A 12275-nucleotide genomic window follows, 5' to 3' on the forward strand; every position below is an offset into this window, starting at 1 on the left:
AGCCTGTCTGCGGTCCACACTGATGAGGCAACCATCTGATAGTTGATCTGAGTGGCGCAAACAGCAGAGCAGGGGGTGTGTCAACTCCCAACCCCCTCCCCTCTCTTTATGTACACACTGTCACCAATTGGAAAAAAAACATATGACTATGATATTATGAAGACTGAAGAAAAAAAAAATTTTTTGCACTGAACTGTATGTGTCAACTGTAAGTGGGATTGGTCAGGTACAGTATAACTGAGCCCGACAGCCATAACAACATCGACTTATGTGTATGAAATCAGCCACAGTATTTAAAATCTTTCACCTTCTTTCTTAAATATGTCGATTGCCATGGAGGTGGGTAAACATCTGGGGAATGAATTGTCCTTGACCTGGGGAGGGGGACTGCTAAAGGCTGGTTGCCCCTTCTCTCTTTTCTTCTCATATTTTTTCTAAAACAAAGAGGGAGTGGGTGTCCCCAGGGGCACATTAATCAGCTATGGCTCATTCAGTGCTATGATGATTTTAATGACGAGCCCTTCCTTCTGGCTCATCTTATTACTCTGGTGAAGGACAGGGCAAGCGCTCATTGTGTGTGTGAACTGCAGCTGCAGCAGCCTTTAGCTCGGGGACGTGATGTGCATGCGGCAGTGTGTGAAGGATCAATATGGTGAGTTCAGAGCAGCACGCTCAGCATATGGTTAATATAAACAGCTTTGAATCCTATTTTGTGAACAGGATAAAACCCTTTTAGCTCATAGTCATTATATCAGTAAGATATACATAATCATGAAGTGCTGTAACTAGTTATGTAACTCAGACTCTTTGCAGGTTCTTGCATCTTGTGTTGACCAGCCCGTCTTTGTTAGAGTTCAGTTTTTAGCTTAGGAACCACAGCCTCATTAACCTGCTAGGGGGACAATAATTATCTGCTGGGCCCCTATTAATCCCTGCCAGAAAGCAAAACGAAACTTCTGGCCCAACATATTCCTGGGTCCTCGGCCTGAGTCTGGCCCATGTAGTTCCACATCTGGGCTGATTCTGGCTCTTGGCCTCCAGTGTTGGCCAACAGCCAGGAAGTAACTGTGTGTGGACCAGAATTGGTCCAGATGTGGAAGTAGCCTCTGACAGTCATGCTGTATGTGGGCTGGGCTTGGTCCGAGGAACTGGGCGTATATTTAGCCAGAAGAAACACAATATGTGGCCAAAGCAAAAAACTATAAGAATAATTTTGCTACCTGGGCTGGTTCCTCCCACTTTCTGTGCAATGCCTACATTTTTTCAGTGTTAGAATTTTACTTGGCTACAGGTTTGCTCTGAGGTAGTTTTATCAAACACATTATTTTAGAAAGGTGCAACATAAAGAGACACAAAACCAAAACAATAAAGGGCTTGAAAACTTGATTTTGACGCAGGGGCCCCCTTCAAGACAGGGCCTCAAGATTAGGTTATAAAGCAGGACCCACATTACATTAAGGCCCTTATAATATCCGATGATATCGTGATTAAGCGGTGCTTTTTCTCAAACAAATATTCAATAAACCTGCATGGGCAAGCCTTCACAGGCCCTGGAGTTCAGGGGCCCAATGCAGGGCAGATGCCAGCTTTGCCCGGTTTGTATATCCGACCGTTTTAGTAGTGCATTGTTATTCACAATGTAGCCTTGGGATACATATAGTTGTTAATTTAGATATAATCCAGTGAGTTCACATTAATGCAACTATACTAGCTACACACATTGTACTGTTGGCTACCACAGTTGGGATAACTGGCAAGCAGGAAGGACTCAAATACAGACACAATGTATTGTTGTGGGCATTTTATTTGGCAGACGATGAGGGGTTGCATCCGGCACCAGGTAGCCAGGCAGAATCAGGCAGACACAACAGGAAACTGAGCAGCCAGGACATAAACAATAGGCAGGTAACAGGCGAACTGGTAACGGGCAGGGTAGACTATACCACAACTGGCACTACACCAGCAAGGCAACAGAGAACTGGTGCTGAGCACTGGCCACAATGGGCCTTTTAATCAAAAGACATTTAGACATGTAAGAGTAAGAATAGGAAAGGTGTAAATAATATAATCAATGTTGACTGAATTCCATTCAACTGCTTCACTGTGCATGCTGGCTCACTGTTACACTGACATGAATCCCTGGGACACACAAATAGAACAAGGTCGTTCTTAATTTTATTAGTAACACCTGTGATTTTCCTACCATGTCGAGTCAAAATGTCTCCTGTGAAAAAGGCCTACAGTGAGAATTTGATGAGGGGAATGATGGACAGCATGTCAGGCAGGTGGATGGGTCAGGTGATCTCCAGGGGATCTAGAGAGCAACATGAGGGGGTGTGGAAAATGCAAGAACGCACACACTGGAACTTTGATGGCTGTGTGAAGCTGACGAAGGTGAAAAGGGGGAAGAGGCAGACGACAACATGACAGACGACCATCCAGCTAACGTATATCTGTACATGAAGTACGTTGTTATCAATCTGCTGGTCACAAGGTCACCTCACACAGAAGCCCTCACACTGAAAGAGATGTGAAGATGAAACGGTGTACAGGTCTTGCTGCTATGGGTGCCAGGGTCCAAAATTAGGTGACAGTGGAGAGAGCAAATAATGAGAGCACCATGTGCAGTATAAAATGTGATCTAACATTTGGAAGGTAAGATGGACATTCCAGTGTGTGTAGGGAGGAGAGACTGATTAACTGAGTTTTGCACACACAACAGCATAAAAGGAGAAGGATTTGAGTGCGGTCTGATACTGGTACAGACAACATAAAAATATGATTTGCTGTGTTATGTGTAATTTGGAAAAAGTGGGAGCAATCAACGCAAAACATGTGACTGTGTATGCAAGCACATGTGGGGTGGGACTGGGAGGACATAACCTCCCTTACCATAAACATTATACTGAATACTGGCTCTCTGACATCCACGGAAACATTCATCCGCATGCTGATTAGTAACTGTGCCAACATCGTCCACATCCTTATGCCATCATGGCCTTGCAGTATAATTGAAATTATTGCATCCCTGTTAAATAAAACGGATTACTTTAAATCAAACACACTGTTTCTTCTACGCATTTAAAAAAATCTTACAATCTGACTACTGTGTCAATCTTACACACAAATGTTACTGTATTAATTGGAGCGTATTTTTGATTTAAAATCTATTTAGAACCTTTCTTCTGATGGACTATGAAAGATTAAAATATTACAAGCATGGTGGAAAATACCTTAAAAAAATATACATGTGTATATGTGGAGTTTTTATAGGCTGGTGCGATTGCAAAGTACTACTGTGTCTCAAGACTAATTCTAATTATTAAAATAAAGTGCTGCTATCATGTGAACCTTTTCGGTATATTTGCTAAATTATTCACTGCTAATGAATGATAATGAATGACATGTATAATAATTTATACATACAGATAAAGTGAAAGAGAAATGTAACCTATCCACCCCCCATCCTCTCACACTTCCTTTTTACACCACAGTGGAAAATGATTCATGCTTTCAGGGATGCGATGAATGTGTTAGAACTTGAATCATGATAATCCGATATCAGAAATGTACTAAAACCTTTCTGAATGTCCCAGCGGAAGATGTTATAAATTGATTAGCTCATCTACTGTGCTGTTACTTGAGTAATATTATCTGCTATCATCATCATAAATCTTTTTTTGGATGTCTGTAAGGATCCATGCTTACATTCTCACCAAATTTGTTTGTATTACATTCTTGACATAAGAAATGACGATGACACCTTTTCATTTTGCGCTTTTCCAATACCCACAGTCGGTGTTTCCATTAATTTAATTTGTGTGTCACTACTGTATCTGTGCTTCCCTGTTGGCAGGGTCAGAATCCAGCCGTCTTTTTCGGGAGCTGCTGAGCATTATGGGAAAGTGCGAAGCATGGTCTGTTGTGTAGTAAATTGAGAAGGAAAGTGATTCATTTAGAATTAGTTCTTGAAATTTGAAACACAGAGCTCTTGCTCCTCACTATATAACCACACGATGTCACTTTCCAATGAAGTCAGTATTTTAAAGAAATAAAATAACTTTTATTTTAAGCTTTGTGAGAGAGAATTTTAAATGAATGGGTGTTTTTTAAATGAACTGTCAGAACTTACTTCAACATTTGAGCATGGTCTTGTAATAGTTTATCTAACAACCTAAAAATCACAAAATATGGAGATACATGGTTTTTACTGTACAGCAATGATATTTATCATATTCCAGTGGAATATGGAGTTGGTGTTGTTTAGACTGAGCTGTGCAAGAGCAATGCATCTGCAACCACCACCGTTTAATAATGTGACATGGATCTCAGTAGCAGTAATTAACCATCATTACCAGTGTTTTTGGCTTTATGGCACAGAAAGACACGTACATGAAACACACACACACATTATGCTACTTCTACTCAGCAAATGTACAGCATTGCTGCCACAAGGCGGGGAAGTTGGCCTAGGGTCCATATTCTTTAGTTGAAATTTCTATGTATGCTTTACGTATAGGCTGAACAGAGCCCATGAATAGTATAGTATTGCCTGTGGAGCTAAAGCCAGATATTTCATATGCCTCTTTGCCATAGAGGTCCGCTGTTGTCCAAGTTAAAAAAAAAACACACATCAGTGAGTCACACAGTTGCACACATGTTGCTTCATTACCATGAACGTTGACTCTCTCGTTTGTTTTGAGTCCATCACACAAACATTGTCCTGCTGATGTAAATACTCACTAGCTCACCGAATGTGAATTAATCCACACCTGAGAGCCACTGACAGAGTGGAAGAAAATACTGAGAGACTGACTGATGCATTGTTGGTCTTGGTCTTTTTCATGGGAATTGTTGACAGTAACAAAAGGTATAGCGTATCGCCAGACAAAACTGATGTAGCATTTCCTTCGGCAAAATTATAATCATTCATTCAACAGTGACAGGCTCTTACTAGTGAATGTAGTATTTCTATGTGCACAGTCCTCATCACACTGTTTACTGCTTCCTGGCACTTTTGATTTTAGTTCCAAAGAGTGTCATGTGAACTCACGTCTCGCTGTTACAACAGCCTGCTCACAAAACTGTTTCAACTAGATGTGCGTTCGGCAGGGAAGTATCGGATAGCAAGGTTGATTTAAGCAGCGGCCTGGTGGATGGGCGCTCTGCTCTCGGGAGATTTACAGTTCTCTTGTGAATTATAAATGAAGTGCAGCGCTGGGGCCGTGGCAGCAGGTTAGGGTAATAACCATCTCAGCCCACAGCTCTAACATCAGCTAAATGAAATCAGCCTCTTCTCTGGAGAAGCGCTGCTTGCTATTATAAAAATGAATGTACAGGTGTTTTAATTATTTTTTTTTAGACAGGCTAGTGCTGTGGCTCCAGGGACAGCAATGTTGGATGATCAACCACTTCCAGATGGAAGTCAACAATGTTGAACTGCCATGAATTTTTTTTTACATTCTTGGTCCCCAGAGGATGAAGTTGAAGGACTTTGGTGATATCCTCCCTTTTCCTCTAGTGCCATCATAACATTTGTGTCTTTTGGTGAAGAATCTCAATGACTATTGAATGGATTACCATAAAATCTGTTTCAGACATTTGTGTTCTGCTCAGGATGAGTTATAATAACTTTGGAGATCCTCTGACTATGCTCACAGAGAATGCATGCATATTTTTTCAGCTGGTGATGGGGTTTCATTATCAAAGTGTATCATCAAATTCTAAATGACATCGTCTCTCAAAGTTAAGTCAATGGAAAGATTCGGGCTCACTTTCCTCACTGAAAGCTCAATAATAATTCTTTTAATGTGTTAGTCAGGTGTATCAGACACTCAAAGCCAGAGAGAAGATAGGTAAACAAATCCCAGGGATAAAGCTCTCTCTGTGTAAAAAAAACATAACAAGAACAAGAACATTTATATTGTTTATTTGTATCTGATAAGAACAGTTAGGTACTGTATACTCCTGCTCATACACACAAAACAAGCTGAACATGACTTTTATTGTTTTAGATTTAGTATAGTTTAGTTTTTGTTTTGTTTTTAAAATCATTTCCCAAATCTGTTCCAAAACCCAACAATTAAAAATCCACCATTATTGTTGATTACAAAATATTGATTTTTTTTTGGTTTGGCAGATGACTCAATGGCAGTGGTATGTATATGTCTGTCATGTCTGTATTCCCTGTGTATTTAAGTGTGTGAATATGCAGTTAGATTTGTCATGAAAAGCTAACTTATTTTGGACATCAGACACCGCTGCTTATAGCTGCCACATCTAACATCTAACAAAAACTGCCATTGCAAACCAATAGCTTGCTAAAAACCCTCATATCAAAAACATAATCCGAGATTTGCCTTTTGCCTCTTCCCCTTGTTTAGCATTGCTGTATTGCAGTTATCGTTAGGTACACGCATATTAAGTCAAAGTTTTCAATGTGTATATGCGTGCGAGGCCATAAGATAATGAGACACCAAAACAGGTCCTAGAGATGTTACTGTCATCTCTGTTAGAGTGGGTGAAGCAGGCAGCTACTACACTACATGTACATTATAGTGGACACACTGCCACCATCTGGCATAGCCAGCATGTTCAGGGGTCTGTTCAAGAGGGTTTGCTGAGTTATGTGGATACATTTGCAGAGCAAATCCCAGGGCTCCACTGAACCTTGAACTTGGACTGATGTAAAAGGATCTGTTCAGTGTTTTACCGAGCAGAGTTATCCAGATGACCCGGTAAACATGCTTATTAGAACAGGCCTCAGCCCAGCAATGACTGAAAATAAATTCAGTGTACTTTTGTTAAGCTCCATTTGAATGTCCTCATCTTCATGCGCTCATTTCCACAGCTAAAGATGGCGGCCTCTCTCCAACAAGGCTGCTCTCTAATACATTTTGTTGGAAGCGCTGGAATACTGCTACCATGAGATATGACATCAACTTTTATGTCTGTAGTTCACAGAATTAATTTAATGCATTTTGATCTTTTATTTAAAAGTAGCAACAACACAATGTAAAAGTAGCCCATTACAATTAGAAGTCCTGCATTCAAAATCTTACTCAAGCGAAATATATTTACGTATTATCGGCAAAATAACAAGTATGAAAAGTGCAGAAAATGGCCATTATGAGCGTTATTATATATCATATTATTTTATTATTATTAGGCTTACATTAATGTCTGAGCAGCAGTAAACATTGTAGCTAGTGGAGGTGGAGCACATTTTAATGACTTTATGTATTGTTGGGTAGTTTAACCTGTAAAAATGCACCATATTTTATTAAATGATACTTTTTCAGTAAAATCTTAAAATGCAAAATAACTAGCAGCTGTGAAATAAATGCAGGGTACAGAAAGAAGTATAAAGTAGGATAAAATGGAAAAACTCAAGTAAATACCTCTAAAGTGCACTTCAGTACTGTAATTTTGTAAATATTGTAATTTTTGTAAATATACTTATTTACACACCTGGATTCACCTCTAGCTGGTGATGGTAAACTTTTTGTCCTCCAAGAGCTCCTCCAAATGGATATATGAGGGTAGTTACAGAGGAAAAGCCATCATCATACCAAAAACGTACATTACTAAATTTGACAGGCCACATACATTTGCATTAAAGCAGCTACCTACAGTAATTTAATATTTACAGATTCCAGTGGAAACTTTTACCATTTAGCTTTTTCATAGCTGTTTGCAGGAGTCACAGTGATTTGAGGAAAAAAAGGTGTCCATAATATGAATCATTCATAAAATCTGATACGATCCATTATGATATTATCCCACATTGTGTATAAGGCCCAAGGCCAAACAATACATGAATCTGCAGGAATGATGACAATTCATAGTGGTGAACAATCACGAGAATAACACAACAGATATTATTATGCCTTGAGTAAACACAGTCCCTTTGTTTAAGCTGTTCCTTCATCCTCTGTCTGTTGTGATATAAACCGTCCTCCCCAAGTGTCTCCCAGGCAACATCCATCACTTTACCCTTTATCTCCAATAACATCACTCCAACACATTTTTGCTTAAGATATCTGAAAAATACGACATGACAGATGCTTGTTAGTACAGTATGTATACACTTGTAAAGAGTCTCTCCTAAAGTCATGTCAGGTATTGTGCAGCTTGACTTAACCATCTCTTTGTGCTTTTGGTTTGATCTTATCAAACACAAAGCTGGTTAATGTTCTCCCATGCCTCAGTACACCCATGCTAAATGTGCATTTGAATTTGAGATGATTGTTTGTGTAGGTTGCAGTAATTATGTTTTGGTAAATGTAATGGCCCGATTTTATTTCTGAGTACGGCTGATATTTGTGCATCCATATCTATGGGTAGTTATTATTGGAAGTAGGGGCTCTCTGGGGTTAGTGCAGTGTCCTCTGCTATTTCTGAGTGAGAATGTGGAGTCTATTTTCATGGTTGCCATGGAAACCATTGTATTTGTGGTGGCAATGATTGGTGCTGCCGGCCGAGCAAGACTCTGCTATTTTTGTCATGAGTCAACACCTGATACACACACTTTCTCACACACACACACACACACACACACACACACACACACACACACACACACACACACACACACACACACACACACACACACACACACACCAAGGTGTACATGCCTGAATACAGATGCAAATAGACAGTTACATTCACATAATGTGCAAAAACCCCACAACATACTTGCATTGTTGTTTCACTTATATGTAGACAAGCGTGTGTATGTTTCCCATCTTTCCTTAGTGTTACCAGACATCTTGATACATCTTCACCATGACAACAGTAGTAATCACTGGCCATTAAATTTCTAAACCCAACTGTGTTGTGTTTTCTTATGTTCTGCTATTCAGGCATGTTTGATGTTTGAAGTATTGATGAGAAGAGACTGATGATTTTAGCTTGTTTAGACAAGTTTACAATATTGTAGGTTACTATAGCCTTATGTAAAATTTAAAATAGAAGAATCTAAATACAAAAAGTGGAAATGTTTTTCTACTACTGTGATGTATGATATTTAAAGGTAAAAGGTGAGACCTTGGACAAAAATGTAATTTACACATTCTGAATTAATGGTTTTACAATGATGAAAAGTTGCACAGTGGAAACTAGTAGGGCTGGAACTAAGATCACAATGTTATTCACATTATCGATTGACCTGTCAATTATTTTCTTGATTAATCAATAAATCATTTTGTCGGTAATAGTAAAAAAAATCCACAATTTCCCTGAGTTGACGTTAAAATTTAAAAGTCTAAAACAAAATATTATATTTAAGCTACTATGATACAAGACAAAGACACATAGAAAATCCTTACATTTGAAAGCTGGAACCAGAGACGCTGTGACATTTTTTTCATTAAAAAATTACAATACATTTTTTGTCAATCAACCAATCGACTAATCATTGCTGCTCTAGTATGTAGTGGTATACATAAGGTGGTATCATGATTTGTAAAATAAAATTTAAATACCACTTATTATTATTTTACTTACTTATTATTCAGTTGTTCACAAAATGAGAGTAGCAGGTGCCATTCACTATTGGTTATCCGTAATTGCGTCTGTTGTTCCTGATGAAGTAAGTACACTGTTATGTGGGCTGAAAGAAACAAACAGCATAATATTTCAATCAGAAGAACTCAATTCTCACGGCGACTTAATAAGTGAAATTATTATAATAAGGCTATAACTGGACTACATTAATCAATCAATTCATGAGAGGTGTTGCAAATTAAAACGCACTATTTAATGGTGAAAGAGGAGCAAGACGTGATGTCCATGAAATGCAAATGTTATGTGTATTATCATGGGCAACTTTACAAATGCAAATGAAAAAAAACACCTAGGACTCGGCAGCTCCATGCCCGCTCCTTCAGTAGAGTAGCTTTACCCGTAATAGCCCAGACGTCATTGTCCTCCACAGACAGAGCAATGAGATGGACTGTATATGAAAAAGATCACCTTGGCAACAGGAGCCCCAGTTTGAGAAACTGGGATTGTGGAGGCTGAGGCCTGGCCTAATCAATGTCTCACTGTCTCAGTAAATGTTCTACTGGAGGGCACTTTGATCCATGAAATTACACTTGAAGAATGTATAAGGGATTAGATATGAGAGGTTTAATACACTGTGCACATGCAAGGATTTCTGAATAAACACAAGAGGTCACTTAGAGGTCATCTGTTAAGAATAGGAGAGAGATTAACCATTTATGCCCAAGCATTTCTAGAACAAGACTAAAGAGCCAGGAGCCCTGGGTGTGCACATTAAACAGTGGAAACAAATCTGTTAGATTAAATTTTGCAATTCTTTGATCCTTACTACTAAGGGCCAAAAATGTAAAGTGTGGCCTGATGTTGGTGCCAGGGTTAGGGGTCATTTTATTACCCAAATCAAACATGCTCTGTTGAGCGGCCACTTTGAGACCTAACAAACTTGCCTTTTCAGGCTCAGCTCTGCATTGTGAGATTTGGCCCAAATTCCATCAGTGTTATGCCTCACTCAAGTCCTATCGTTCAGACCATAAGACAAGAGGGAAAATCCTTCAGACATCAGGGATTCCTGACAGCTGTGATATCCCCTGCTTAGCAAAAAGAACGACAGAGGTGTCAACAAACTTCCAGCAACATTGCTGCAAAGCAACCCTTGCTGGCAGTGACATCTAAATTAAATCCAATATTAATCAATTCAGCTAACACACTGCCACAACTACTTACAACAAAAAAGTAGCTAATTTATGCCATTTATCTGGTCCGACTACAAGGCTGGCATCATCTAATCATCTTGGAATAATGCTTGAACACTCCCGAGGCATAATAACAGAAGGTAAATTCTTCCTCTTCCCATTCTACCGACATTGTGTGAATGCAGCATGAACTCTACTATGTCAGCCTCAGGTGCAGTAAGGCTTAGAGTTAATATTAGACTTAGCATGTTTAAATTTTGACACTATGATGTTTAGTAAGATTTAGAATGTAACATCTATAGTATATAAGTGGTAAGCAGGCTGGCTGGCATTTAGAATTATAGCATGATTGAATTTTTGCATTTGGTGGAAGTTTGAAGTTCAAGCTGGCAAAAATGAGTTTTTTTTATTTTGAAAGGTAGAAAGTAGTGTGTGTATATATATATGAATGTGTGTGTGCGTGTGTGTTTGTGTGTATTTCAATAGATTTTGAGAAGTGTTGGTCTAACAGACAGGTATTGTCATCTTCTGTACCTGTAGATCTATTTACAATGCTAATAACTAGAGCAACAACATAACACTTCCCTGTTTCCATCATATTCAGCTCCTAATTCTGAATGTAACATTTGACAATACAGTAAGGACACTAGGACCCTGTGGAGACAGTAGTTCTGGTCCTATTTCCCACTGCCTCCTGCTCCATCTCTGCAGTCACTGTGTGTGAGTGGAGGGGGAAAGCAGAGAGTGAGCTGGTGTCTTTGCAAGCATTTACATCAGCATCGTTTCAGAAAAAAATCTCTGCTGCCACAGCTGTAGTCATCCAGGGAGGAGGATGCACAAGGCAGATCAAGGGAACAGAAGAGAAACAGGCTCTTACTGTGGCAAGTACCTCAGCAGCATTCACAAGGTACAGTGATTGATGTCCACTGTGTACCTCAGCAGTGGGAGCTAAACCAGGTTTTCATCCTCAGAGACCAAAGCAGCAGACAGCTCTATCAGGAAATACTCTGAATCAGGTACATAATGCTCTCTGCCTTGTTCTTCCCTTCACGCTGCCTGATTCGCACCACATTTTCCTACTTGTTCTCATCCTCTTCCTCTAATCTTCTGATTATATACGGTTGAGCGCAACCAATAGATCTAATTCAATTGAAATGTGATATATAGAACGTGGGCCTTGATTTATACAGTGAGTGTAATTCATTAATGATTGATATATAAATGAGTAGGCGGTAAGACATGACTAAACCAGGCAGGAGGGTTAAAGTGAATTGGGAGTACCCCTATGTGTGATTTAGAGACACTGCTCACTGAGGGCAATCATGAGGGAGGTTAGAGCCCAGTTTTTAGCCTGATTCATACTATTATCACTGGAGACAGGAGGCAGAACATCCCAGGCTTTTGTTGGCAAGAGCATTCATAGCAGCAGGCAAATGGGTTTTTTCTTGATCTGACATATATATACAGCAGCAGCCACCCATGTCTGTTTGTTGTCTGTAATAGCTAGGCACAGTTAATATGCAGTCAGCCTCTGCAACCTATGAATACCCTCAGGTTTTCCATTTGAAACACTTAATT

Source organism: Xiphias gladius, chromosome 21 (genome assembly GCF_016859285.1).
Source record: "Xiphias gladius isolate SHS-SW01 ecotype Sanya breed wild chromosome 21, ASM1685928v1, whole genome shotgun sequence".
Taxonomy (NCBI): domain Eukaryota; kingdom Metazoa; phylum Chordata; class Actinopteri; order Istiophoriformes; family Xiphiidae; genus Xiphias; species Xiphias gladius.